Source organism: Podarcis filfolensis, assembly GCF_964270895.1.
Source record: "Podarcis filfolensis genome assembly, chromosome: 12".
Lineage (NCBI taxonomy): Eukaryota > Metazoa > Chordata > Lepidosauria > Squamata > Lacertidae > Podarcis > Podarcis filfolensis.
In genome coordinates, this window is record NC_139614.1 from 36,546,117 (window position 1) to 36,572,443 (window position 26,327).

The 26,327-nt window shown below is 44.0% G+C and overlaps 2 long non-coding RNA genes across 3 annotated transcripts in view; one reads left to right on the forward strand and one right to left on the reverse strand.

Annotated features, from left to right (window-relative positions):
• The window catches only part of LOC310746265, a 37,148-nt gene extending 33,694 nt beyond the window's left edge, over positions 1–3,454 (reverse strand). For both annotated transcript variants that reach the window (XR_014540549.1, XR_014540550.1), the window contains exons 1-2: positions 3,340–3,454; positions 2,407–2,448 (exon numbers count right to left, since the gene is read on the reverse strand). This is a non-coding gene — a long non-coding RNA (uncharacterized lncRNA). The remainder of the gene's footprint in view (positions 1–2,406; positions 2,449–3,339) is intronic.
• LOC310746303 lies at positions 250–26,279 on the forward strand. The gene is made up of 4 exons (XR_014540603.1): positions 250–786; positions 4,460–4,693; positions 23,337–25,102; positions 25,502–26,279. It is a non-coding gene; the product is annotated as an uncharacterized lncRNA (long non-coding RNA).
• The last annotated feature ends 48 nt before the right edge of the window (positions 26,280–26,327 follow it).

The window sequence follows — 26,327 nt, forward strand, 5'->3', positions numbered from 1 at the left end:
AATAAAATATTAATACAGTAATAAAATGAAACAATTTCCCACGGTGGGGGGGCCCATAAGAAATTCGGTGGCCCTTCAGACGCGATTGGGGCTTGCAAGTCTTATCGTTCCCGACTACTGCATCTCCTGGCAGAAGCTGAGCGGAGCTGAAGTGCAAGTGCGCTTAGTATCTATTTTTTTAAAAAAATTTTTTTTTTAAAAAAACCATGCACAGAGCAGCAAGCGCTGCATGGGATTGCAAGAGCCCTGCTTGCTGGTTGCACCGCGGCGACCACCTCCTCCGGTCAGCGGGTCTCTTCCACCAGCCGCAGACGAATTAACCCTCGACAAGTCACACACCCCGCCCGGGTCTGCGGAGCAAAACGGTTCTCCCCGTGCGCCCTTGGCTGCAAAATAGCAGCAGGAGCAGCAGCGGCAAGCGCGAGCCCGCCAGCTCCCGTTGCCATGGGAGCCGCGCGGCGGGAGTCCCTGGAGAGCCCCGCTTTCCTGCCTCAGCATTGACCGGCGCCGGGGTGGAAAGGAGCTGCATAGCCTCGCGCCAGAGCAGGCGAAGGAGGAGCTACCTGCAACGCCCGGCGAAATCCCACAGCGGGCAGCGCTGCGTCCGTCTGTCCTTGCCGGAAGAACGAGGAGGAGGAGTCTGGGGGCACCTCGAAGGCCTAACCGTTTTATGGGGCCGGGAGAGCTTTCCTGGGCTGCCCGAGACCCCACTTCTGAGGTGGCGGGTGGCGTCTTGCTTCTTCTAAAATGGCCGACCTCTTTGGAACCCGCCTGCATTGATAAAAGGTCACCTGTGCTTTTTAAAATTGATCTCTCAAATACCAGTGTGCCATAGCGATTAGAGCAGTGGTTTCCAACCTTTTTTTGGCCATGCCCCACTTCAAAAGGTAAAGGGACCCCTGACCATTAGGTCCAGTTGCGGAAAACTCTGGGGTTGCGGTGCTCATCTCGCTTTATTGGCCAAGGGAGCCGGCGGACAGCTTCCGGGTCATGTGGCCAGCATAACTAAGCCGCTTCTGGCGAACCAGAGCAGCGCATGGAAACGCCGTTTACCTTCCCGCTGGAGCGGTACCTATTTATCTACTTGCACTTTGACGTGCTTTCGAACTGCTAGGTGGGCAGGAGCAGGGACCGAGCAACGGGAGCTCACTCCGTTGCGGGGATTCGAACCGCCGACCTTCTGATTGGCAAGTCCTAGGCTCTGTGGTTTAACCCACAGCGCCACCCATGTCCCTATGCCCCACTTAAGCATCTCTAATATCCTGATGCCCCCCCCCCCGTGACATACAATTAATATTCAAAAAGTGAACTCCTATTCACATGGAGGAAGCCTAAAAGGCCATTAACTTGGTCTAACTCTTTCTCAAATTGCCCCCCTTAAAAATCAAATTGCCCCCCTGTAGGGCACGTGCCCCACCTTGGGAACTACAGGGTTAGAGTGTTGGACTAGGACCTGGGAGACCTGGGTTTGAATCCCCACTGGGCCATGGAGCTCACCGTCACTGCCTCTCAGCCTAGCCTCCCTCTCAGGGTTGTTGTGGGGATTAAATGAGGGCGAGGAAAACAACATGCACCACCCTGAGCTCCTTGGAGAAGCTCCTGTGATTCAGGATTAGTGGGTGGCATCAGAAGCTGCTCTCTAGAACGCACACTCTTGGGCCAAGGGGCAGGTGCTTGTTTGAACACAACATGGTGTTAGGCCTCAAAAGGAAGCTCTGGCATTATTCACCTTGGCCTTTCCCCCTCCTAAACCTTGCATGGTTTGCTGGAAATACCTCTCAACAATCAGGAATCATCCTCTGGCTATGTAGCTTAAGTTATACACAAAGCGTAGGTGGGGGAGAGAAACTTCACACATTTTGTTTCTAAGATTCAAATCATTGATGGGGAACCTGTGGCCCAGACCATTGGCCATGCTGCCTGGGACTGATGGACAGGAAGGGGCAGACTTTGGTAATATGGTGCCTGAGCGAGGACAAAGTTTGTCCTTACAATACCTCGTATTTTCACAGTTACAGGTAGGTAGCTGTGTTGGTCTGCCGTAGTCGAAACAGAATTTTAAAATCCTTCCAGTAACACCTAAGGTGCTACAGGAAGGAATTTTTAAATCTTATTTATTTTCACATTAATTCCTTTGGGAATTACAGTTTTTTAAATGGATCTTCTCAGTAGGTACCTGTTTAAATATAGGTGCTATTATTTTACACCCCCTCAACTTGGCACATTGTGCAGGGGAACTGCCTGCACCACACTAAATATGGCACTGTGGTGGAGGCCACAGTTCAACAATATCTGGAGGGCCACAGGCTCCCCGTCCCCAATTTAAATGATGACCAGCTTGCAAGCTGCCCCTTGCTTTGAAAAGCTTTAGAAGAAACAGATGTGCAGTGTAGAAACTGAGCTTACCTTGAGTCAGGATGGCTTGCGCTGATGCATCTCATAAGCCGCCTAGCCAGAAAATAAGAGTGCAAAATGTGCTGTAGGAAGAGAAGCCTTTCTCTTGCTCTTATTTCACTTGTTCTCCTGCATATGCCAATCTAACAGTACATACCATACTGATTCCCTCCATGATTCCACCTTTTCACATATGCAAGTAATCAACCTGATTACTTAGGACTTGAGAACTTGCAGCTGACCGTGCGCGATTTATGGCTCATTTATGGACACAGCTTGTCACTTGATGCTGCGGTTATCAAGTGATGAACACACAGGTGTGAACCAACTTTGCACTAGTATATCTAACAAACCCCAAACGCTTATTTTTTTAAATAAATAAATAGTATTCATATTTAATTCAATTATATGACTTTAACATATTAGGTGTTTTTTTTAAAGATTCCACCTTAGGTCAACCTTCCTCAGGCTGGTGCCCTCCAGACGTTTTGGACTACAATTTCCATCAGCCCCCAACGATAGGAGCTGTAGTGCAGACCATGTGGAGGGCACCAGGATATGTTGAGGTAGCCAACATGGTTCCTTCCAGATATTATTAGACTACAACTCCCATCACCCTGATCATTGTGCCAACTGGCTGGGGATGGTGAGAATTGTAGTCCCATCAACAACAGCCCAGGGTTGAAGACCAAATGTCTAGATGCTGTTGAACTACAATTCCCATCATCCCTGACCATTAGCTATACTAACTGTGGCTGATGGGAGCTGGAATCCAATAGCTTATGGAGGGCCACAGGTGCCCCACTCCCCCCCCCTTTTTAAATGGAAATGCCAGGAAGAATTACAACTCTGACTTGCTTTTGGCTGTGACCCCATCCTCTCTTTCTCATAGGTACACACATATTTTAAGAAGCTGGCCTAGGATACTGCAGTATAAGTTGCTACCTTATTTCACAAATTGTATTTGGAATTAGAGTTTAAGGTCACTCCGAGGGATAAATCCAGGATCTCCCAGATATTACTTTTCCCCATTACTAACACTGCTGCTGCAGTCATTCTGTTAGGTGCTGATGAAGCAGCGTATGAAGTAATAAAAAAAGGCAGGGCGCCAGCATTCTATTCCTGTTTCGCCCTAGCAGTCCATGCAGTTGAGAGGCTGCTGTTTCGCCCCCAGTGGGGCCAATTTGTTGGGGTTGGTAGATAGCACTCTCCCTGAGCACAGTTTTCTGGGCTTCTTCAGTTGTCTCATGCCATCAATGCATCTACTAGTGCTAACTGATAATAACCCAAACGGAATCTTATCAGAATCAACATAATACAGTGGTACCTTGGGTTACATATGCTTCAGGTTACATACGCTTCAGGTTACAGACTCCGCTAACCCAGAAATAGTACCTCGGGCTAAGAACTTTGCTTCAGGATGAGAACAGAAATCGTGCTTTGGCGGCATGGCAGCAGCAGGAGGCCCCATTAGCTAAAGTGGTGCTTCAGGTTAAGAACAGTTTCAGGTTAAGAACAGACCTGCAGAACGAATAAAGTACTTAACCCGAGGTACCACTGTACAGTTCTAGGTGTTCAACTGAATACAGAGTAAATATAAATTCTCCCACTATATACAAAGAATCAATTTTGATGCAAAAGTTCATAATTATGTACTTGCATATCTTTGAAGAGACAATTTCTTGGCTTAAGCATACAAGACTGAATAGCTTAGCAAGGTAGCCCTGTTGATTACAGAGAGAGAGAGAGAGAGAGAGAGAGATAGATGTGTGTGTGTACACACACACACACACACATTCTCATTATGGGTTTTTCAATAGGTGTTTTACATTAGTAGAGAGGTGGGGAGGTGGAGTAGAGGATAGACATGATACTATTCGTACTTACATCTCATACATTTCACATCTAGACACACATTTCAATACCCATTGCTGTAATTAAATGAAAACTGAAAGATCAAATTCGGAATTAAATCCTACTGGCTGTAATGTTTTAAATAAAAATATTAATCGTGCTTCTTGTTGTTTTAATATTTTTTTGATGTCCTGTTTGCTATATTTCCTAGGAACGAATTGGCTCCTTGTCATAGGACCTCCCTGCAAACAGATCAGAACAAACGCTCAATAAAGGCTAGATACAATCTTAACTGCGTAAATGTCCTGCAAGCAAGTCAGGAGGAATCCTCAGTAAACAGAAGGAGTCTTAAGAAGGGAGACCAAGTGTGGCCTTGGAAGTTTCCCATCAACACCACCTAGACAGACTGAGCAGGCACACAGATTCACAGCTGTCCTCACTGTGGGTAAGATGTGTTTCTTTTGAAATCATAGCAGTTCTTTCTAAGTTTCTGTGTCTCTGTGTGTGACGCACATGCACATTCTATGCAAATTATTTCCTCTTTTGTTCTCTTATGATTATGCATTTCCTCTTTTTTTAAAAGCGATTCATAAGTAGTGATCCTATGAGTTTGCTGTAAGAGCTGTAATCAGTTTGGGTCATAAATAAATTAGACACACAATAAATGTGTTAGTCTTTAAAATGACTGAAGACTCTGTTCAACAGGAAAACAATCTCCCTTGGGAGGTGGTGGACTCTCCTTCCATGGTGGTTTTTAAGCATAGCTTGGATTGCCATCTGTCATGGATGCTTTAGCTGAGATTCCTGCATTGCCGGGGATGGACTAGATGACCCTTGGAGGCCCTTCCATCCCTACAATTCTATGATTCTATGATTCTATGACTTTTATTGGTTGCTGTGTTGCTCTAGCATTGCTTTAAAGCACTGGTAAAATTTTGTCCATAGATTACATAATAGCCCATTATTCTATGTAAATCATAATTAAAAGAGTGGCTGGAAGTGCCTTGGGACATTTTGAATCTGTTGTCAGCCGCAATCCCTTTTGAGTAGCTTGTGAAAAGAGGCACAAGCTCTTAGAACAGAAACCACCAAAAAGAGCTTATTCAAGGAATTCACCTAATTGCAATAAAAATCATAATGCGAAGCTCTGCACAGTTGTTTGCAGAATCAGATTCTGTTGGTTAAAAATACAAAATCAGATAAAATTGTATTTACCATTCACATTTAGCTTAGTTATGTTGACCATTAAAATTGCCAATTTGCTCACAATCTAGTGTAAATTTGACCGCGGCACTGAAACATTTGTTCAAGAGATTAAATGCTTACCTTGTCTTATACAATTCTGTGAAAGGCAAAATACGGTGATGAAATTAGCTATACATAAAGAAAGCTTCCGAGTTTCTGTTTCTTTATGGATTACGCGCAAGGAACTTTTGGGGAAGTGTCCAGTTCTTCTAAATGCTAATATAATTGTTCACTTTCAGAAGGAAATTGGCAGTGAATAAATTGTTTTAACGCTGTCACGTGTTATTTTCCTCCATGGAGGAAATTATACTAGCAGCTGAAAGAATAAACTGTTAAAATAAAAACACAGCACCATTAGTGTGCATATCCCATAATATACTGCTTTACTTGAAGCACTGATCATATGCTAGACTATTTTAATTTCCTCCCCTCCAGATTTGCCATAAAAGCGCTAGAAAACTTTATGGCTTGGTAAACCAAATCCACAAGGTATTGTTATACGCCACTCCAATCTCTGATCGAGTATCCCGGGAAGTTGGCAGTGCTTACCCAGGGTTTGTGTTTCCTTCGGATATTAGGTGCAGCGGAGACTGTAGTGTCTTTATGGAATATCATTTATTTACACATAAATACAACCTGAGTCTACAGTGGAAGGATTTCCAGCATTCACTTCTCAAGACGATTCTTTGCTCCTCTCTTAGGAGAAGTAGGATTAGGTCTACAGACAGAAGAACCAACCATACCACCTGTCCCTTTGTTACAGCTTGCTCTAGCCAGTCTGCCAATAGTTCTGTTGGCCCCACTTCTCCCTCGCCTTTCAATCTACTTGCAAAACACCACAATTTCCCTTCATCCTCTGTAGTCCAAACTGAAACCTTAAACCCTTTCTTTTCGCCACCCACTAACACACGCAGCTGCAGTAGGAGCCCCTCTGTCAGAGAGCTAGTTCATGACATCCTCCCTGTCTCGCAGTCTTATCCTCTGGTGGTTTCACTGGCCCTCCAATGGTTTCACTGGCCTTCTTTGTCCCCTGTTAATGACTATGCCAAGCTGGTCTGGGTTGTTAGCATAATCTAAATCCAGGGGTTTTCAGCATTTGGCACAGTTTACTCCAACATTGGTTAATTCTAATGTTTACTAAATCCAGGAATTATGGGGAGTCTTCCCCCACACTCAAAACTCATAGCAGTAGGATGATGAAGACAGCATTTTTAGAAGCAAATTCTGAAAAAAGAATGCCCTTGTATATGATTGGTGACTCCTGCAAATGCATTTATTGTGTGGCTGTGAATTGTAGTTGCCTCTCGCCTGATGTCATATTATTACATCAAGTTTAGGGCCAGTGTGTGTGGTTTGGCCAAAACAGCCTCTTTGGACAAATGGAGGCCTGGTGGATTTAATTAAGCCATGGGCTGGAGGTTCTTGAGAGTTGTTGTGCTTGGTTCCTGTAGGAATCTGGTTGGCCACTGTAAGAACAGGATGCTGGACTGGACGGACAACTGACCTGATCCATCAGGCTCATCTTATGTTGCCAGCTACTAGTATATGTGGTAGAAATTTCTCTCAGTGAAAACCTTTGGGTCCCGGTTGTTTGGCCTAATATCATACATCACACCAGAATTTCAATTTGTTCATTGTCTTTATTTCTAGATAATCAAAACCAAACTTTTGCTTAAAACATTTAATAATCTTCATGCTTGCAGCAGCACAAAATTGGACATTGGTATCTGGCTGCAGGGTCAGTGATTGAATCAACAATATTTGGCAGATTGTAGTAGCTGAAACAGAGACAGTTTCCTGGATACAGAGTTTCCATTCATCACAAATATGAATGGTGGATCAACCAGACATCAGCCATTGATTTCATACACTTCCTTATGGTACACGCACAAGGTTGACTGTACTGGTGACAAACTCCTGTTCCTTTATGAATCTATGTTTTTATATGCAAAACTTATTTTTTAAAAAAGGTGTGTGTGCCCCAGGGGGGAAAGAGAAGGTTCCTGTACCTTTAATAGTTGCATAGTTCCCGCCCATGTGCCTTGTTTTGCACCTGTGGAAAATCCCTCTTATGCACAACTGCTAAGATGAAGGAGCCCTGCCTTCCTCTGCATCTGGTCAACCTACCTTGGAGTAGTGCTCAGGTCCTTGGGGAGGTAAGTGTGAGAGTGTGTGTTTCAGGAGTGAGGAGAAGAAAAAAGGGGGTTGCTTGTTCAATACTTGTCTTCTCTGGCTGTATAATACATATTTACAGTACTATCCTATGAATTTTTACTCATGTCCCATTGTGTTTGCTGGAGCTTATTGCCCAATAAGCATGTTTAGAATTGTTATCTTTTGAATGGAAGGCTGCCTGAGCAGGATTTTTGTTGGGGGGCAGAAGGCTTTTTTAAGGGGGTAGGCTTTTGTTGGGGAGGGGCAGAACCTCAGATTTGTCTTGATTTTTATTGATGTTTTTGTCCCCTCTGGCTCCACCCATGTGCCTGAGTATATTATAATTAAATAGAGAATGGGGGCATGCAGTTCTGGAAATTATAAAGGCATATCCTCCTCCTAATTTCTCTCTTGCTCTAGGATATTTATTATAAGACATCAGGGTCTTAAGTAGGTTAGTTCCCACTCTTTCTCTGCCTTCCACTTTTCTTTTCAGCCTTTGACACCCAACAGTCAGTGTCTCAAGTAGGCACAAAGTTGGATTAGTAAATTCACACTCTGCCTGACCTCTGGTTCCTTAGACCTTGCCCCTCCCTACTCCACTCTGCAGGCTCATCTGCCATTAACATATTGTCACCAGCTGGCTTTAAAAGATGATTGGACAGATTCATGGAGGCTGTCAGTGCCTGCTAGTTATGATGGCTATGCTCTGCCTTTGCAGCTGCAGACAGTAATACTTCTGAACAGCAGTTGCTGGGAATCTATGGAGGGGAGAGAGCTCTTGCGGTGGCTTGCAAGCTTCCCAGAGGCATCTGGTGGCTACTGTGAGAACAGGATGTTGGACTAGTTATGTTCATATTATACAAGTTTGCAGGTTTCCTTTAGGCAATTTTGTTTTCCATCTTATTCACAAACCTAAGCACTTCTGTGAGTGTGCAGAAGTCACTACCTTGTTTTGGGGTGTTTCCAATTTTGTTCCATTCTGATAGGCACTCAGCCACATATTAGAGGGGAATTATATGATCTCGTGTGGTTTTAATTTAATAACAAAAATGGCACTGAAAATTCAACTGAAATGAAGTCCCATAATTTTCTGTTTTGATAGAACTCTTTCATGCACACAGTGTTCTATTGTTTTAATTCAAAATATTATTTGCACAATCTCAGTTTGTAAAGACTGGAGCAGCAAAGAAGCTTCAGCATCAGGAGATATTTTGGAACCAGAAGTAGCCTCTAAATTCTCATGAAAATCAATGCAATTACAATGGGATATTATTTGATCACTTTGAAAGTACAGTGCTGCCATCAGGAAGATGAGTTATTGTTTGTCCCTGTGGCCTGCCGTATCCAAATCTGTTCCTTGATTTTCTGTTTCATAGAGGATGTACAAATGATTGCATCATGTTGATTAAATGCCAGATTAATCTGTGTTTCATATATTTAATATAGCTGAAAAGGCATGAAGCTGATAAAATACAGGATATATTTGTGTCCTTCGTACAACATATTTTAAATCAGGGATTGGATTTGTCAGCTGCAGAGTTTTGCAGCGGGAGTGTTTATCCGGATCTAGATCTGAAGGCGTAGGCTTTTGTCCAGCTTCCCTGTTGTTAAGCATTTCTGTTGATGATATTTCATTGGCTTGAGTGTTTGGGGGCAGGTTGTTATTGTTTGCCCAAATCTGTGGATGAAGTGTTGAACAAAAAAGAAGCAGCAGCAAAAAACAAAGCACATCTTGATAGAGAACTGAGGTTGAACTCCCACTTCCGGTGTTTAGCCCATTGAAGGACTACTGAAGTCCTGGCAAACAGCTCATCATGTTTTATACTCTCTTGGATAGAGAATTCTTCTGCCTGGAGTCTAGTTTTCTATGTGCACTTAATTCCCCCCCCCCCAGTATAGCAACTCCACCCCATTTAATCTCAATTTGTGTGTCTCAGTGACTGACTGTGGGCCATACCATTTGAGATAGTAGAGGGAATGTTGTCTGATTGAACACGCCCCATACTTTTTAAAAAATGAAAATAAAATCTCCCCCCACATCGAAAACTAAATGCCAGGGAGAAGGTATGACATACGGATCTTCTATGTATAGGACTCTTCCTTTCAAGGATGGGGACTTATTTAAACGTGCAGTCTTCCACTTGCAGTACTAAGTAAAGATAACTTGTATTATTTGCAGTATCTGTATTACCAAGTGATGATAACCTGCATTTCTGTTTACCTGAACCAATCCCAGAGGCTCTTTCAGGTGCTACTTTCATTTTGGCACCTACAGCAATAGAGAAGAGGCCAAGTTCCCAAAAGGCTTACATTTTCTCTCTGCAGTGTCACATAATCAGCAGAGCAGAATGCTGAGCAAGGTTTTATAAGGAGCTGGGTCCAGTATTCATGAGGGATGGGGAATAAATTTGATTCAGTTTGCCTTTAAAATAAAACCTACCTAATTTGCACCTTCCAAAACAATATACAATGCAAAAACACAGCCATCCTTTGAAATTTGTGCTTGAATTTTGCAATGCAGTTCTCCGGCCAAGTCATGTGTTCAAAAATTCTAATACTAGGGTTAAACTGTACATGTAATGTGTATGTATTGGGGCTTATCAACACTTCCTTTTGCCCTGCCGCTTTCCCCCAGGAGAACCCACGGTTTAGCGCTGAATCGGAACAAATGGCAATGGGTTTTCCTTGGATTGCCATTTGTTCCGATTTAGCACTAAAGAGTGGGGTTTCCAGTCGTGGGGCAAAGGCAAAACTGCTTGGATCCCAGGCATAGGACAAGCAGAAGTGTGGACGAGCCCTTAGTGAAAACAGCATACAAAAATGCAATCGATTTGGGAAAATTGTTTTGCAAAAATATGTATATTGGGAGAAAGTCATACTAAAATGCGATGAATTTCCAAGACAACTTATTATTTTTTAATTGCCAAACTGATGTGGAAATGGGGAGAGCTGAACTTTATAGATTGGAAAAATGAGAAACTGAGAGGAACGGAAATTGTGAGAATGTTCCCAGTCCCGAGTTTATATACTGATTATTTTCTCCAGAGGGAAGCATGAGCATTAAAAAAAAGAGAGAGAGAGAGATGTTTATATGTAAAAAAGCACAGAACATCAAAACAAATAACTATACAGAAATAATAAAGGAAGATCAGGCACCTGTACTTCTGGGGTGTATTAAATCTGAGCACTCTTAATAGGCTCTAAGCATATTTGGCCTCTAGCCAAGCCACTCATTTGCAAAGAGGCAGAAGTTCCTGCTATTTTTTATTTTATTTTTTGCTCTGGTGTGCATTTCTTGACAGGCAGGGCCTAGCTGCTGCCTCATCTGCAGCTCTTCCGCTCATGCCAGCCAAGCTAGAAGACTGGCAAACCCCTGATCTGCATTATGCCAGCCTGGAGCTAGCATAGTAATGGGGCACAATGCCACCAGTTGGTGGCACGGGGCTTGGGATCCAGTGGATCCCAGCCTGGCTCAGCCCCTTGAAGACCCAATTTCCACACTTTCTGCAGGCGGCTGGTGAGAATCCTGTTGGCCAGCAGAACAGGGAGCTCCACCGTGGAGGAGTGATGCCAGGACCACTTTTTGGGTGGAGCTGTTTTGGGTCAGGCAAAGAGGAACCTCCAGCCCCGTTCAACTCAGTGGATCTGCGTGGGTGGGTGGATTGTTGCCTCTTTGTTTGGAGCGGTAGAATGAGATTCCTTTAAAACAGCAAAAAGAAGAGAAGCCAGGCATTGACATTTATGGTTCCCCAAACCTGCCTCAACTGACAGTTGTGTCTTTTGCCATGACACAGGCTAGAGATCTTGCTATATGCAATTAGATAAGGCAAATCTAAAGCCAGGCACATTTGGACTGGGTGAGATGGCTTTTGTTTCGTTTGTGACAGCGGTTTCCTGGACAATGAACTGTAAGTGATAAATGCAAATGTGTCCTTTCTCCCTGGGATGGGAAGTGATTTTTATCGGACCAGAGGAAGAGAAGCGCTCGTTTCCCTGATGCCATTTGTTGCATGCTCAATTGCATATTTTAGGTCCCATGACAAAGAAATGGAGGCAGTGCCAGATTCACAAATATACCTCACACAAGATGTGCGTTTCCCCAATTAAAGTTAGTAAAGAAAAGCTAGCCTCAGCAGCATAACACAGTGTTTACTGGTCTAATTATTCTAAGTATTTTATAAAACAGGAAAGTAAAAGGGTACATTCCAGAAAAAAGCGAAGCCCACAGTAAATTAGCCATTGATTTCAGTGAGATTTGAAACAGAATTCTGACTCCTAACATGTATTTAGGAAAGTTGCATGGTGTAGCTGTCTTGGGATTACCCCACTTCAGATGAAGCATGCATGACTGAATGGTTCCCAGTGTAAAAAATAAAAAAGACAGAAAACTAGCAGGGAGAAGACCAGACAAGGATTGCCTGCCAAGCTTACAGCATGGGGAAGTACTGGATAATGAACTCCCAACCTGCCTTCTGAAGTGGTACAGATTCTGGGGGCCAAGAATGACCTGCAGTGCAGACATGGTCTACAAATCAGGGTAAAAAGGTAAAGGTACCCCTGACCATTAGGTCTAGTCGTGGACCACTCTGGGGTTGCGGTGCTTATCTCGCTCTATAGGCCAAGGGAGCCGGCGTTTGTCTGCAGATAGCTTCCGGGTCATGTGGCCAGCATGACTAAGCCACTTCTGGGGAAAGCAGTGCAGCGCATGGAAATGCCGTTTACCTTCCCGCCGGAGTGGTACCTATTTATCTACTTGTAGTTTGACGTGATTTCGAACAGCTAGGTGGGCAGGAGCTGGGACTGAACAACGGGAGCCACCTTGTCACGGGGATTCGAACCGCCAAATCAGGGTACCAGCAAATAAATGCCTAGACTGAAAGCCATACTGAAAGCTTCATCCATAGTGCAGTTCCGTAAGCAATGAGGTTATTTGTGTTTTGCAGGGATTTTGCTTAAACTTTGCAGTATATACTGTTAGAGGTGGTATGTTGGAATAATTTTGCTGCTAACAATTGCAGCAAAACCTGAAGCAAGTTTGATAAAACTGGAGCCAAAAATGTCCTGAGATGTACAGGTATGCAGTGGACCACATAGCTCCTTTGTGTTCCAGTTTTTATAAAGAAAACCAGATGGCAACAGCAGAAAAAAGCAACTGATTTAACAGTCATTTACAGGATACCTTAGAGATCAAGTAATTTGTTCCAAGTACTTTAGCAGTAAAGGAAGAACAAAAGATCATTAATTGTAGGTTTCACTTGTCTGCAAAAGGACATAGATCAGCATGTGGGAAACCGCTGTATTTAAAGTTTGTTTTAGAAAATTGTAGTATGTCAATTGCAGTTTTGTAATTAGGCCCTTGTAGATGGTTTGCGGTTTCCAGTCTCATCCCCATAAAAGTCCTTTGTAGCCCAGGTCAAGAAGAGCATAGCAGTATCTTTCCTGCATGCTAACTGGCTGACGTCTTTGTAGGCATTAGAACTTTGCTGGTTTACAGAACCTGAAGTGGGGTGGGGAATACAAAAAGAAAGCTATAATATGTTACAAAATTGGTGGAGACTGCGCAGATAATATTGTGGTGCGTTTGAGGATCGTGCGCAGGATAGACTTGCCTACAGGGCAACAGAAGAGCAGAGCAAAGTCATTAGGCATGTGTATGAGAGAGACAGAGAGGAGAATGGATGTAGGCAGTCTTGGCATCATCAGTGTTGATGAAAGGAAGTTGCTAAGGAGGACAATATTTGTTTGATTCATTCCTGCCCTGGGCAACCAGCAGTAATAGATTCTCACTGCAAAGCAGGGGTGGGGAATTTTTTCCAGCTTGAGCAGAAATTGTGTGGCGGCAGCGGGAGGCCCCATTAGCTAAAGTGGTACCTCAGGTTAAGAACCGTTAAGAACGGACCTCCTGAACGTATTAAGTTCTTACCCCGAGGTACCACTGTATAACAGTTCAATGATAATAGCCCCACCAGGTAAAATCAATTGAGGAGGGTGCAGAGGAAGGCCAGTGTTCTGAGGGCCAAAGAGCGAGAGACACACACATTCAGCCCTTGAGCTTGAGGTTACCTGTCTCTATATCCAGCTGTCCCCTTGTAGATAATGTCCTTTCAACCCCTCCAAAACTTAGGGTGCATGTCTGCTGAGGACCTGGATAGAAAGGTGGGGGATAGAAAAACACCCCCCCTTCTTTTTGGCTTGTGATGTCCTGCAGCTTACCTATGCTGCTGCAAGCCTTCCCCAGCCTGGTGTAATCCAATACTAGCAAGGGCTGATGGGAGTTGTAGTCCTAAACATCTGGAGGGCACCAGGCTGGTGAAGGCTGTGTTTCCTGACAGGAGAGGAGACAGTGTCCTTAATTCAGAGCTCACCTCATGCTTTTAGCTGGCAAATCTTGTGGACTGGCTACCCCCACAAAAAAACTAGGGGGAAAAAGAGGGGAGGGTTACATACATGCTTACAAGAACTTGCAAGATGAAATGCTATATGGAACTCCTTGAAAAAATCAATACAAATATAGTGCTTTAGAAGCAAGATATGAGGAGATAAACCTGGATGCTGTTTTGATGACACCGGGATAAACTCCATCAGCAATATGGAATCTCACAGAAAAGTAAGCTGAAAAGCTGTGTGATCCACACTGATGATCCTTCTATTAAAAAGGTTGCATTCAACATTTCTCCCTAAAGGCTGATCAGTATTGAGCCTTCTCCCTCTGTTGGGAGGCAAAATAAGGACTTTAAAATAAACCACACACATTGAAACTGCGCAGAGAGTATTGTGCAGGACTGTCAGCTGTGTTATACCAAGAGAGTCAGGAAGGACTTTTCAGTAGAAAGGGGTCCTAACCTCAGGTTTTCTTAACGTGTGTTTTTGTACTAGGTCTCTGAATATACTCAAGACACTTACTCCAGAATTAATTTGTATTGAATGCGGTGAAATTTGCTTGACACCAAGCTCCCCCCAGGCATCCTTCTGGAACGTTTAATTGATTCAGTTGGATTACTGCCAGATCTCTCAAATTTGTGGCGTGAAGTCTGAAAATCATGGCTGCAAACCAGAAGCCACAAGCCAAACCACTTGCATTTAAATCATTTCTCAGATGGAAGTATAAGGGTCTAAGGATTTGCAGCAAGTTGGTCAGGCGTGCGAAATCCTGATCGCGGTCCCTAGTATCCCAAGCAGTCACCTGCCTTTGCATCTGGCCTCAGAAAGCTCCTGTGTAGAATTTACTGCCTGGATCAATCAAGGTAGTTAAGTGAAGGTGGGTTAAACAGTGCCAGTCCAAGGCCACATTCACACTATACATTTAAAGTACCATGATACCGCTACTTGGAAAAAGATGCTCCACTGGGATTTGGCACTCTTAACCTCTACTTTCACCTGCCTCAGATGAGCCTCTATGTGATTTTTGTTTGTTTGGAGCGGGTGGCAGCAAGGGAAAGGGCAGGGGCAAAGGTGAGTGTTTTGTGTGCGTTCATACGGAATGTGTGCAAATCCCTCAAGCTTTTGTGAGTCTTCACTCGGAACTTCCCAGGGTGAGCAAAGGGGTGCTCATCTCTCCTGACTGACAAGCAACAGGCCCTTGTTGTGGTTTAAAAAGTATTATAAAATTAAATGTTACTGTATTAATATTTGATGCAATAATTGAGGCCTTCTGTTTTTCTGTTTTGGCTGTTCTGCAAGGATTCTTTCCCACCCTTTGACTGCTCATCACAAGCATTCTGGCTATGGGCCTACGTAGAAAATGGTGGGAACAATTCTAAAACGTCTTTCGAAAGCACTGGGTTGATGGATAATTTATTACAAGTTTAGTGGCAGTGTTGAGTCGCCGGACTGGCAGTATAACAACCCCCCCAAATAAAGAAGCTACCATGCATATTGATTGAAGAAGCGCTTCCCAGGGTGCCTCTTACTGTTTGAATTGTTGATGCCTTTGGCTTACAAAGATGCTAAAACAATAGGCGTGGGCTGCATGACGGAGGCAAGGCTTTTGAATACAGTGACATACACCACGTCACACATTAGTGTACCATCTCCCAACACGGGCTGAAGGTCATAGGAGCCATACTGCCTGCCAAGGAGATGAGATGGGAAGAGGGATTCTGAGCAACGTACCATAGAAGATTGGCACTAATTACTGGTTTGAAGTGCAAACGGAATGCAAGGGAGCAGAAAGATGGCCCCATGTGGCAGAACAAACACTGACAGTCTTGACACTGCTGCTAGCGCTGACTGGAACACAATAGCTGGTAGCCATCTCCTACCAAAGCTCAATCTGTGCTGTCATACTGGGGACATCTCACTGTTGGGTAGTGGCACTGCCGCCATTGCAAGGAGCCAGCTATTTCCTTCCTGATTGGTTTCCTGCTGTAAAATGAACCAGTTTTAAATCTGAGTCTGAGACTCAGATGATTACACCTATTAACTGCCTCTCTCTTAACTGCTGAGTAGATTGTTTATATCTATTGCAAGAAAGTGTCAGCAAAGATTGCTTTTTGGGAGGATCTCTGATGAAAGGGTATGTTTGTCGTGTGTGTGTGTGTGTGTGTGTGTGCGCTCTCTCTCTCTCTCTCTCTAACGGTGGTTGTTTTCTAAGCTACCAGCTTGTTTAGAGCAAGAAAACCATCTCTATTGCTTTCCTCAACTTTGTTACATAGTTAATGACTGGGTCCCCCTGCAATATGTCATTGGCATCCATCTCTCTCGGGAGACGATGGAAGAGTGTGCCTTTGGAGATGAGAGTCTAACTGTTGGAAGGTTGCGGCACCTGCTGTGGCTGTAGAGACTGATGTGGAGAGACATGTTTTGTTGCAGCTGGGGCAGATGAAGGTGTCCAGTTGTGCTGATGCAGGTGTACCATGTGTTTCTTCCTTCTGCACTCCTTGCAGCAGTCATTCCTCCTCTGGGCACTGTTGTGGATACATCACCTGAGTGATTGTCTCCAGGCTCTGAGGTCATCTGAAAGGGATTCCCACACAGCGGGGTTGATGTTGGCAGCCTTCATGTCCTATTTCCAGACATCTCTGTAACAGAGTTGGTTTGCCAACAGACCTGGTGTCTGAAGCCATGTCCCCATAGAGCACATCCTTGCAGATCCTGCCGCCTTCCATTCTGTGTACATGATCAAGCCAGCATAAGCATCACTGAGATAGAAGTGCAAACATGCTGGGAATGTGGACTTGGGAGAACACATCTTTGTTTGAGACCCTGTCCTGCTATGTGATGCCCAAAATTGTCCTGACACATTCAGGCATCGCTCCTGGCAGGTTTAAGTTGTCCACGACTCACTTCCATAAAGCAGCGTGCTCAACACGCAAACTTGGTAGACCTTCATCTTGGTATTGGACATTAAAATCACATTCTCCCATATGCTTTCGGAGAGGTGAGCCATTGCTGTAGCTGCCTTGCCAGTACGCTTGGTCTAGCTCAGCTTCAATGGAAAGGTGGTTGGTTATGCTGGAATCCAGACAGGCAAAATCATCTACCACCTCAAGCATATGGTCACCAGTGTTGATGTGTAGAGTGCTGAGGATGTTCTGACCCAGGATGTTGGTCTTTGTCAAGCTGATGGTAAGGCCAAAACCACTCCAGATGTACATTTCCCCCTATACAGTGGTACCTTGGTTCTCAAACGCCTTGGTACCCAAACACTGCAAAGTGTTCCAATCTGTGACCTTTTTTTGGAAGCCAAACGTGCTCCTCTTCTGGTTTGAGTGCCAAAACTTCTGTTTTGGGTTCCATGGTTCCATTTTGAGTGCCACACTTCCATTTTGAGTGTTACGCTGAGCTCTGTTTGTTTTTGCGGCTCTTTTGTGTATGTTACTGTGTGTAACCAAGTTCAGCCACTGATTGACTGTGTGACCACAGTACTTTGTTTATTGCTTCCATCTTATGGATCAGTGGTCTCGTTAGATAGTAAAATTCATGTTAAATGGCTGTTTGAGGGGTTGTTTTTAAAAGTCGGGAATGGATTCATCCATTTTGCATTACTCTCGATGGGAAAGCGTGCCTTAGGTTTGGAACGCTTTGGTTTTGGAATGGACTTCCGGAACGGATTAAGTTGGAGAACCAAGGTTCCACTGTACTGAATTGTTTTGCATTATTTGCAGCAGGTGAAGTTGACCTGTCAAAAGACCTGGCCTGGCTGCGTGCTTCAGTTTGTATGGTGGGAAAAGAAAGAGTTATTAACAGAACCCTTTTAACTGACTTAACAGCTCTTGGAGCAGGCCAGCCGTTTGTTGTGATAGCTGTTGTTTTGGAAATGAGCGAAGCTAAGCATCCTGGCTGCTCTCCTTTTAAAGCATATCAATGGCTGAAAAAGCCTCCAGGCCTCTCTGGCTCTGCGTGCACCAGTTCAGATATATGGCTCGAGTGAACAATGGATCAAAGGCTTGGACTGCACAAAAGAGAGTGATCCAAGTTTTCAAGCCCAGACCGACCAACGGGATAGGATGTTTCACTTTAGTGAGCTTTCGCAGCAAAAGCAAATCTTTCTTGTCAAGTTATGCAAGCTCCCCTTAGGTGCTCCACCCTAAATTGCCACAATAAAAGTGAAGGTTAAAGATTCGTATCAGAGTAAACTTGTGCCGAGGATGTATAGATTACAAAGCAGGAGAAACAAAAAGATGCTGTCTCCTACTCAGCCAAGCCATTGCTCACAAGAACACAGGAATAGCCTGCTGGATCAGGAGCAATGGCCCAGCATCCTCTTCTCACAGTGACCAACCAGATGCCTCAATGGGAAACCAGGAAGCAGGATCAAAGCACAATCGCACTCTCCACTCCTGTGGCTTCCAGCAACTGGTATTCAGAAGCATTACTGCCTCCAGTTGGGTAGGCTGAGCATAGCCATTGTGGCTGGCAGCCTGGCTCAGTATTACCGCATTTTTCACTCCATAAGACGCACTTTGTCCCTCCTAAAAAGTAAGGGGAAATGTCTGTGCGTCTTATGGAGCGAATGTGTGGTCGATCACTGGCTCCCTTTCCGGCCCTGCCCCCTTGCCCAGACCTCCATTGTTTAATGTTGTGCATGTGACTGGCTGATTAGATTATCTGTCTGGAAACTGTAGAAACGGCTCCATTTCCTTTCCTAAAGAAGTTGCAGAACTGTGAATTGAACCCATAAAAACAGGATTTTTTCCCCTTTGCAAAGTAAGCTCAACAACTTTGAGCTGATCCTCAAAAAAGGGGCTTTTCCCCTTTGCAAAAGAAGCTGCATAACTGAGCTGATCCCTCCCAAAACGGGGCTTTCCCCATTTCATCCTCTAAAAACTAGGTGCGTCTTATGGAGCAAAAAATACGGTAGTTTACCTGGAGCAGTATTATTTACTGTAGGCTTTCCGGTCCCCTTCACCAGGTGCTGGAGTACAACTCCCACCAGCCATGCTGGGTTACTTTTCAGCTTCTAAAGCAGAGGTTTTCCTCATTACCTACTAATTGACCCTTATAAGGGGAGGTGCCAGGGATTGAACTCCACAACCATCAGCTTATAAGGCATGCGTTCTACCACTGAGTCATAGTCCATCCGTCAGGTCTCATTTGGGTACATTAAGAACATTAAGTCAGTTGAAATCGCTTCCTTTGCAGCTCAGTGTCAGCATTGTTTGGGGAGGAAGTGCAGTCTTGAGGTTTCGCTCTTCAACTGGAGTCCAGCATCAGAGCTCCATTTCACTCCCCCCACCCACCCCCAGATCTCTTTCGTCGTTCCTAGAGCATCTGTGGCTATGGCAGTCAGGTTTAGCAAGTTACCACAGTACTCAGGGTTGTAACATGCTAAGGTTTACTTTAAAAGTGCTCCGTAAACCTCTTTCAGAAGTGGATGGGTGAATAAGCAAGTAATGGAACCGTAGAAGAGATTAAATGTTTGTTCTCAGTGGGATATCTTCCCAACACTGTAAAAAATACACTAATGGGATTTGTGGAGTGGTGAAGAGGGGGCTCAAAAGGACTTTGAGGAAAAATAATGCAGTAAAATTAAAGCAAAAAAGCAAAAAATAAAGTAAAATAAAATACAGCAGTATATTCCCTTTCCTTAAGAGCTGCAATCAAATCACTGAGTCAATTTGGGACATTTAGTTAAGTATTGTCATCACAGACTGGCAGCTGCTGTCCAAGGTTCCACAGCTCTTTCCTAGCTATGTCTGGTTATGCCAAAGGATCTAGCCTGGAGCCTTTCCCCAATTTGTTGTCCTCAGTCCCCCCCCTTTTTTTTGGCAGGACAGAGATGGTCCTATGACGCTACCATGGCTTATCAAACCACTGCTCCCTCTAGCCTACAAAATGTCATCCTTGGCTGGCAGGGTAAAAGCTATTTCACAGCCCTGCCATGACCAGGGCCCCTTGAAGCTGGAACTGTAAAGGATTGAACACGGGACCCGTCTACATGTACAGAAGGCAATGTGCCCTTGGGCCACGACCTTTCCCCTAAAGTAGGTGTGACCTAAATTTGTCCGTCAGGACAATGCACGGTGAGAACATCTATTCATGGAATAATTTTGGCCTGGTATCTGTGGCGTAAGAGACATAAGCATTGCCTGCAAACGGGTAAGAGGCATTTCCTAGGAATACATAGGCAGGCGTGAGTAGCTGTCTGTCTGCAATTTGTTGCAGTCCTGACAGGGTCTGTTTTATGTCTTATCATTTGGGTGGCAGAAGCAAATGTGTTACCAAACCAACTCTGCATTTCATCAACTTCAGTATCCTGTTTCTGACAACAGTAGCTTACCCCCAAGAAGCTGATGTCTAACCCTTTTTTTAATTCTCCAAGGCTTTTTTTTTTTAGTTTTTAAAATGCTTTAACCTGCTGCTTTTAACTGCTGATCCTACTTGTTTTGAGTTAGGTCTGATTTTGTAAGGATCTGGGCTAATTTTGATTTGTGTTTCTTTCTGATGAGAGCTTCTTCGGAAACCATTTGATTGAAAGGCGCAGTATCTACGTGCATGAAACCAAAACAAACCTTTATTTCACAGCACTGTTGAAGGCCAGCTGACAAGATCCAGTGTACTCCTCCATATCTTTTACTTTACAAGGGTGGGGGAAATACTCGTAGTGCTTCTATGCTAATCTAAGCTGCGACCACACTTGGAACGTATTGCCTGTGGTTCTGGCCATCACAACTCAAAAGGACTCTGTAGAGCTGGGGACAGAGCAACTCCCCTTAAGAAGACTTTGGATTTGATATCCCGCTTTATCACTACCCTAAGGAGTCTCAAAGCGGCTAACATTCTCCTTTCCCTTCCTCCCCCACAACAAACACTCTGTGAGGTGAGTGGGGCTGAGAGACTTCAGAGAAGTGTGACTAGCCCAAGGTCACCCAGCAGCTGCATGTGGAGGAGCAGGGAATCAAACCCGGTTCACCAGATTACGAGTCAACTGCTCTTAACCACTACACCACACTGGCTCTCAAGGAAAGTTTCCTCTCTTAAGGAAAGGTTGCTGCGTTTGGGACTTTTTAGTTTAGAGATAAGGCAAATAAGAGATGGCATGATACAGTTATAAAGTTATGTATAGCGTAGAGAAAGTGGATAGAGGGAAGTTTTTTCCCCACCCTCTTTTGTAACACTAGAAGTTGTGGGTATTCCAATGAAGCTGAATGTTGTAGATTCACAACAGATAAAATAAAGGTACTTATGCATCTGGGACAGCTCAGTCAGTAGAGCATGAGACTTAACCTCAGGGTCATGGGTTCAAGTTCCATGTTGGGCAAAAGATCCCCACATTGCAGGGGGGGTTGGATTAGATGGTCCTTTCCAAATCTACAGTTCTATGATTCTATGTAATGTGTAGTTAGAGTATGGAACTCACTTCCACAAGAGACAGTGATGGCTACCAACTTCAGCGGCTTTAAAACGGAATTAGACAAATTCACGGAGGACAAGCCCATCAACAGCTGCTAGCCACAGTGGCATCATGCAGGGAGTCACAGGTGGACCGAGTGCTGCTGTGCTCATGTCCAGCTTGCAGGCTTCACACAGGCATCCTGTTGTTAACAGGATGGCGGACTGGCTGGGCCACTGGCCCGAGTGCACACCCTCCTCTTACGTTCTTATGGGCAGGCTAGTATGGGAAAATGTGTGCAGTAAGGCATTGTGCTTAACCTTTCTAAACATACAAACAGTTACAGGCTGTGGTGCTCAAGTGCCAGCTGCTCATTTAGATCATTGCATGAATTGCCATGACTTCTTGCCACAGCATCCCACTACTTTGCAAACTTTTTAAAGCTGTGAGTTTTAAAATAAGATTTCCTTCTCTCGAGTGTTGTACTCCATCTGTCGGATACTGAAGAAGCATGTCTCTGCAGTTTTAGCCATTTATGTTTGTTATACTTGGCAGCTTCTGTGTGATTCCCACTGGGTTTCCTACCCAGGCAAACATACAGGGGCTGGGCCTACTTAGCTCCAGAAGCAGAATTGCATCAACGCAGCACCACCACCATCTTTGCAGGTTTAATGTCAGCGTAGCCAGAAAGTTATCCCCCCCACTCCCTTCTCTGCAAAGCAGCAATACAATGCATCCAGCTACTATGAACACAAAGCTCTTTTATAGCTGGCCTAATGGGTGGAGGACTCCATATTACAGCTGAAGGTCTTCTCTTAAGCTTCTCTTTAGGAACTTGCAGTGGGGATCAAGTTTGTCTCCCGCCTTATGTCATTCCACAGAAGTGTTACGAAACAAATCTAGATGTCAATATAAAATTCAATAAAAAGCAGCCTTCTGGTTTTGAGATTAACATGTTTGCCAATTAAAACCACCCAAAATAAAACGGCAGAAATGACTGAACACATGGTAGAGACGAAAGAAAAGAGGACAAGGGGTTTTCCTAGCAAATCAAAGTGCTTTATTTTATAAAGCCTTACTCATGTCTGGAATGTGCTTTTAGAACTAGGAGGTACAAAGTGAGTTGTCCTCACCCTCTCTGAGCAGTTTAACAGTAATGAGTGACAAAGACTGTTACAGGGGGGGGGGGATATGTAATTAACTCCCCAAAAAAGAGCATATGTTAATTGGCCACAATGGAATATTTACTCTTTTATTGTAACATGTACCTCCTATTAGTGCCCTCCTATTAGTTCCTTTACATTCTCGCCGTACCTTAGAAACCACTGTTTATCGTATGAAATAAAACATTCAAGTTGTGCCAGAGAAAGTGTGCATGTATGAAGGAAGAAATAAATCAAGCCAAGCCACAGTTATCTATTTAAATACATAAAATGCAAGATTGTACGCATACTAGCACAAAACTTTTAGCATCACTAGAAGGGGCATGGCAAAAGCATTCAGGATAGCCTTGGATTCTGGAGATGGGCTACAGGAACTGGGCCGACATGGTGGGGTGGTTATGAGAAAAACCTGACCTATACTTCTCATAGACATGCTGCTGCCTGCTAGGAGTGAGACTTGGGTCTGCTCTGACTTCTAATAAGCCTGTTACCTTGTCAGATAACTAAGGTGGCAGACCTGTGGACCACCGCTTTCCCTTAGGGAGGGAGTTAAGCTCCCATTGCCCATGAAGACTTCAAGCGCCAGGGTAGATCAACTCTAAGCTTTATTTAGGCTCCTCAGTCCCTTACCAGCATTTTGAATAAAACTTGCAGACAGGTCAACATATTTGATAACATGGCATTCTACCATATAGATGTAGATCACATATGGAATATAACCCTTGCATTTGGATTTCTGTCCAAAACAGGCATAAAAAGGACTGGGCCATCCTTAGGAGTTGTATGCAGCCCTGTGTATCTTCTCAGGTGATCCTGAAATCCTGAACGCCTTTGCCGTAGGAAGAACTCTAGGATTGGTAAGTCTTGCAATAAGCTTTTTTTGTCTGTCTGTAACGGTGTGTTAAGATAGGTCTGGAGGACAGAGTGTGCTACTGCAGCAAATACTAGTTTGCATCTTTAAGACTACTGAGAAATAGAATAGCAAAGTACGGTATTTGCAAAAATACTGTGTGAGCAGAGATAGAAACATGGGAACCAGTATAAATGCAGGACTCCCAACTATAGGCCCCATAAGGCAAAAAACAGACGAGCTGAAGCTGTAGAGACCAAAGTCAATTTATGTGCTGTGTTTGCACAAAGAAGTATGCAGAGAGAGCTTGGGGTGTGGTGGTGGAAGAGAGGTTTTGTATTCAACTTTCACTCTTCTTAGCATTTTCCTCCATCCTATGCCCAGATGCCATAAGGGCAAAATATTTATCTTTGAGCATGGGAGCAGATAACATCTTGCCCAAGTAGAGACTGAACAAGGAGAAGAGGAACTTCAAGAAGGGAAATTGGTTGTGCATTTTATGTAAATAATTATGGACTAACCAGACAGCACTAAGATTGCAACCTAGTTTCAGAAGGTACATTACTTCTGGCAGAAAGTCAAGAGCTCTGCTCATGGTGAGAATGGTGAATGAATGGCAAAGTTACAATCCTGCTTGTTACAGCAATGGGTTGGAAATAAAGGAGTGCATTTTGGACTAGTTTTGGACTAACTGCCATCAGACCCATTCAAGTAGGTCCAATTCAGGGATAATGGGAATTATAACCAGTGCTTTTTTTTTGTAGAAAAAAGATGCCGATACTCACCATGAAGTTGTTAAAGTGCCACACTTTTAACATTTGGGGGGGAAAGGTGCTGGTACAGCCGTACCTTGGTTGTCGAACACCTTGGTACTTGTACATTTTGGCTCCCGAACGATTGAAACCCGGAAGTGAGCGTTCCAGTTTTCGAACTTTTTTTGGAAGTCAAATGTCCGATGCGGCTTCCGCTATCGTTTCCGGCACGCCTGTGCAATTGGAAGATGTGCCTTGGTTTCCGAATGTTTCGGAAGTTGAACGGACTTCTGGAATGCATTCTGTTTGAAAACCAAGGTACAACTGTACCATGTACCCTTAAGTACCCCCAGAAAAAGCACTGGTTATAACCCAAAACATCTGGAGAAAATCTGGATGGAGAAGGCTAGTCTATGGAGAATCCAGCTGTGCCACAGATGAAGTTAAGCAAGAAATACTGGAGCATTGATAGCAACCTATCAATGAGACTAGGAACAATTATTATAGAAAGAGGCACTTGGTAGATCAAGAACATGTTTTGAGAGTGTCAAGGTAACAATGTCTAAAGAAACCAGTGTATAGATATAGAAATGGTGGAGTCAGTCCAAGATACAACCTATACCCATAAACAGACACTGACCTAGAACTGATTTTTCAGTTAGATGGAATGTACAAAATATTCATTTACAGAATAGTTGGCAAATGAATAGCTCCAGAGGAACGGCTCCAAACTGGATCTGTATTTAAAATTGGAGAAATTTAAGCAAGAGGGAGAAGTGGGTAAGTTGTAGAAAATGGCAGAAAGACAAAGCAAGGAAGTGGCAAGAGATGAGACCAGTATGCTCATGTTTGAGCCAGCAGGGGAAAGAGAAACAAAATTATACAAAGCTTTGTGAATATGATAGGTAGCCGTGTTGGTCTGCCATAGTCAAAACAAAAAAAAAATTTTTTCCTTCCAGTAGCACCTTAAAGACCAACTAAGTTAGTTCTTGGTATGAGCTTTCGTGTGCATGCACACTTCTTCAGATACACTGAAACAGAAGTTGTCAGATCCTTCTATATAGTGAGAAGGTGGGGAGGGGTATTACTCAGAAGGGTACCCATTCCCACCATTCCCATTCCCATTCCCACCACCCTTCTGAGTAATACCCCTCCCCACCTTCTCACTATATAGAAGGATCTGGCAACTTCTGTTTCAGTGTATCTGAAGAAGTGTGCATGCACACGAAAGCTCATACCAAGAACTAACTTCGTTGGTCTTTAAGGTGCTACTGGAAGGAAATTTTTTTTTTGTTTTGTGAATATGAATCAGTAAAAAAAAAAGGTAATACATTGGCCTGGTTCACACATCATGGTAAGCCAAACTTTGACTAACTGGGAGCACACAAAGATGCTGGGCCTCAGAGAGGAGCTCACACCCACTTTGCTCCTTTCTCCGTCCTTTCAGCACAGTGTGGCACAGAAGCAAACAGATACTTTTGGCTTAGTGTGACATTCAGAGACTCCAGACCACATTGGATGATCTCTAACCATAGACAACCTGTGACCATAGGCCATGGTTAAGGAAGAGTTATCTTGACAATGTTTCTAGGTTCAGACAAGCTTAGATCCCATCTCTACGATATACTTAAGATAGTATGATACCACTTTAAACAGCTGTGGCTCCCCCCAAAGAATCCTAGAAAGTGTAGTTTGTTGTGGGTGCAGAGAGTTGTTAGGAGACCCCCTGGTCCGCTCATCAAGCTGCAATTCTCAGTCATTTAACAGTCAATCCCCCCTTCCCAGGAAACTCAGAATTTAAATGCATAGTGAGGATGGGGCCTAAGCCAAATCTTACTTTAGTTGTTACCCCAAGCAAAACGGACTGGGAAACAGCAAAAGGGGTGCAAGGTCCCCTCCAGATGCCAGCATATTTGCGCAGGTCTGGCAAATCATAGTTTGGTTTAGTGTGGCGTGCAAACAAGGATGCTACACAATGTTTATCATGTTTGGAAGCAACTAAGTAACACTTGTGTTGCTTGTGGCACCCGAGAGAAAAGGGAGAAAAGCAACATGCTGTTAGGACTAGTAAGGTACCTCTGTTGCCCTAGCTGCACACTCAGGCACAGGATACAAGGCAGCAAATTGCAATGCAGGTC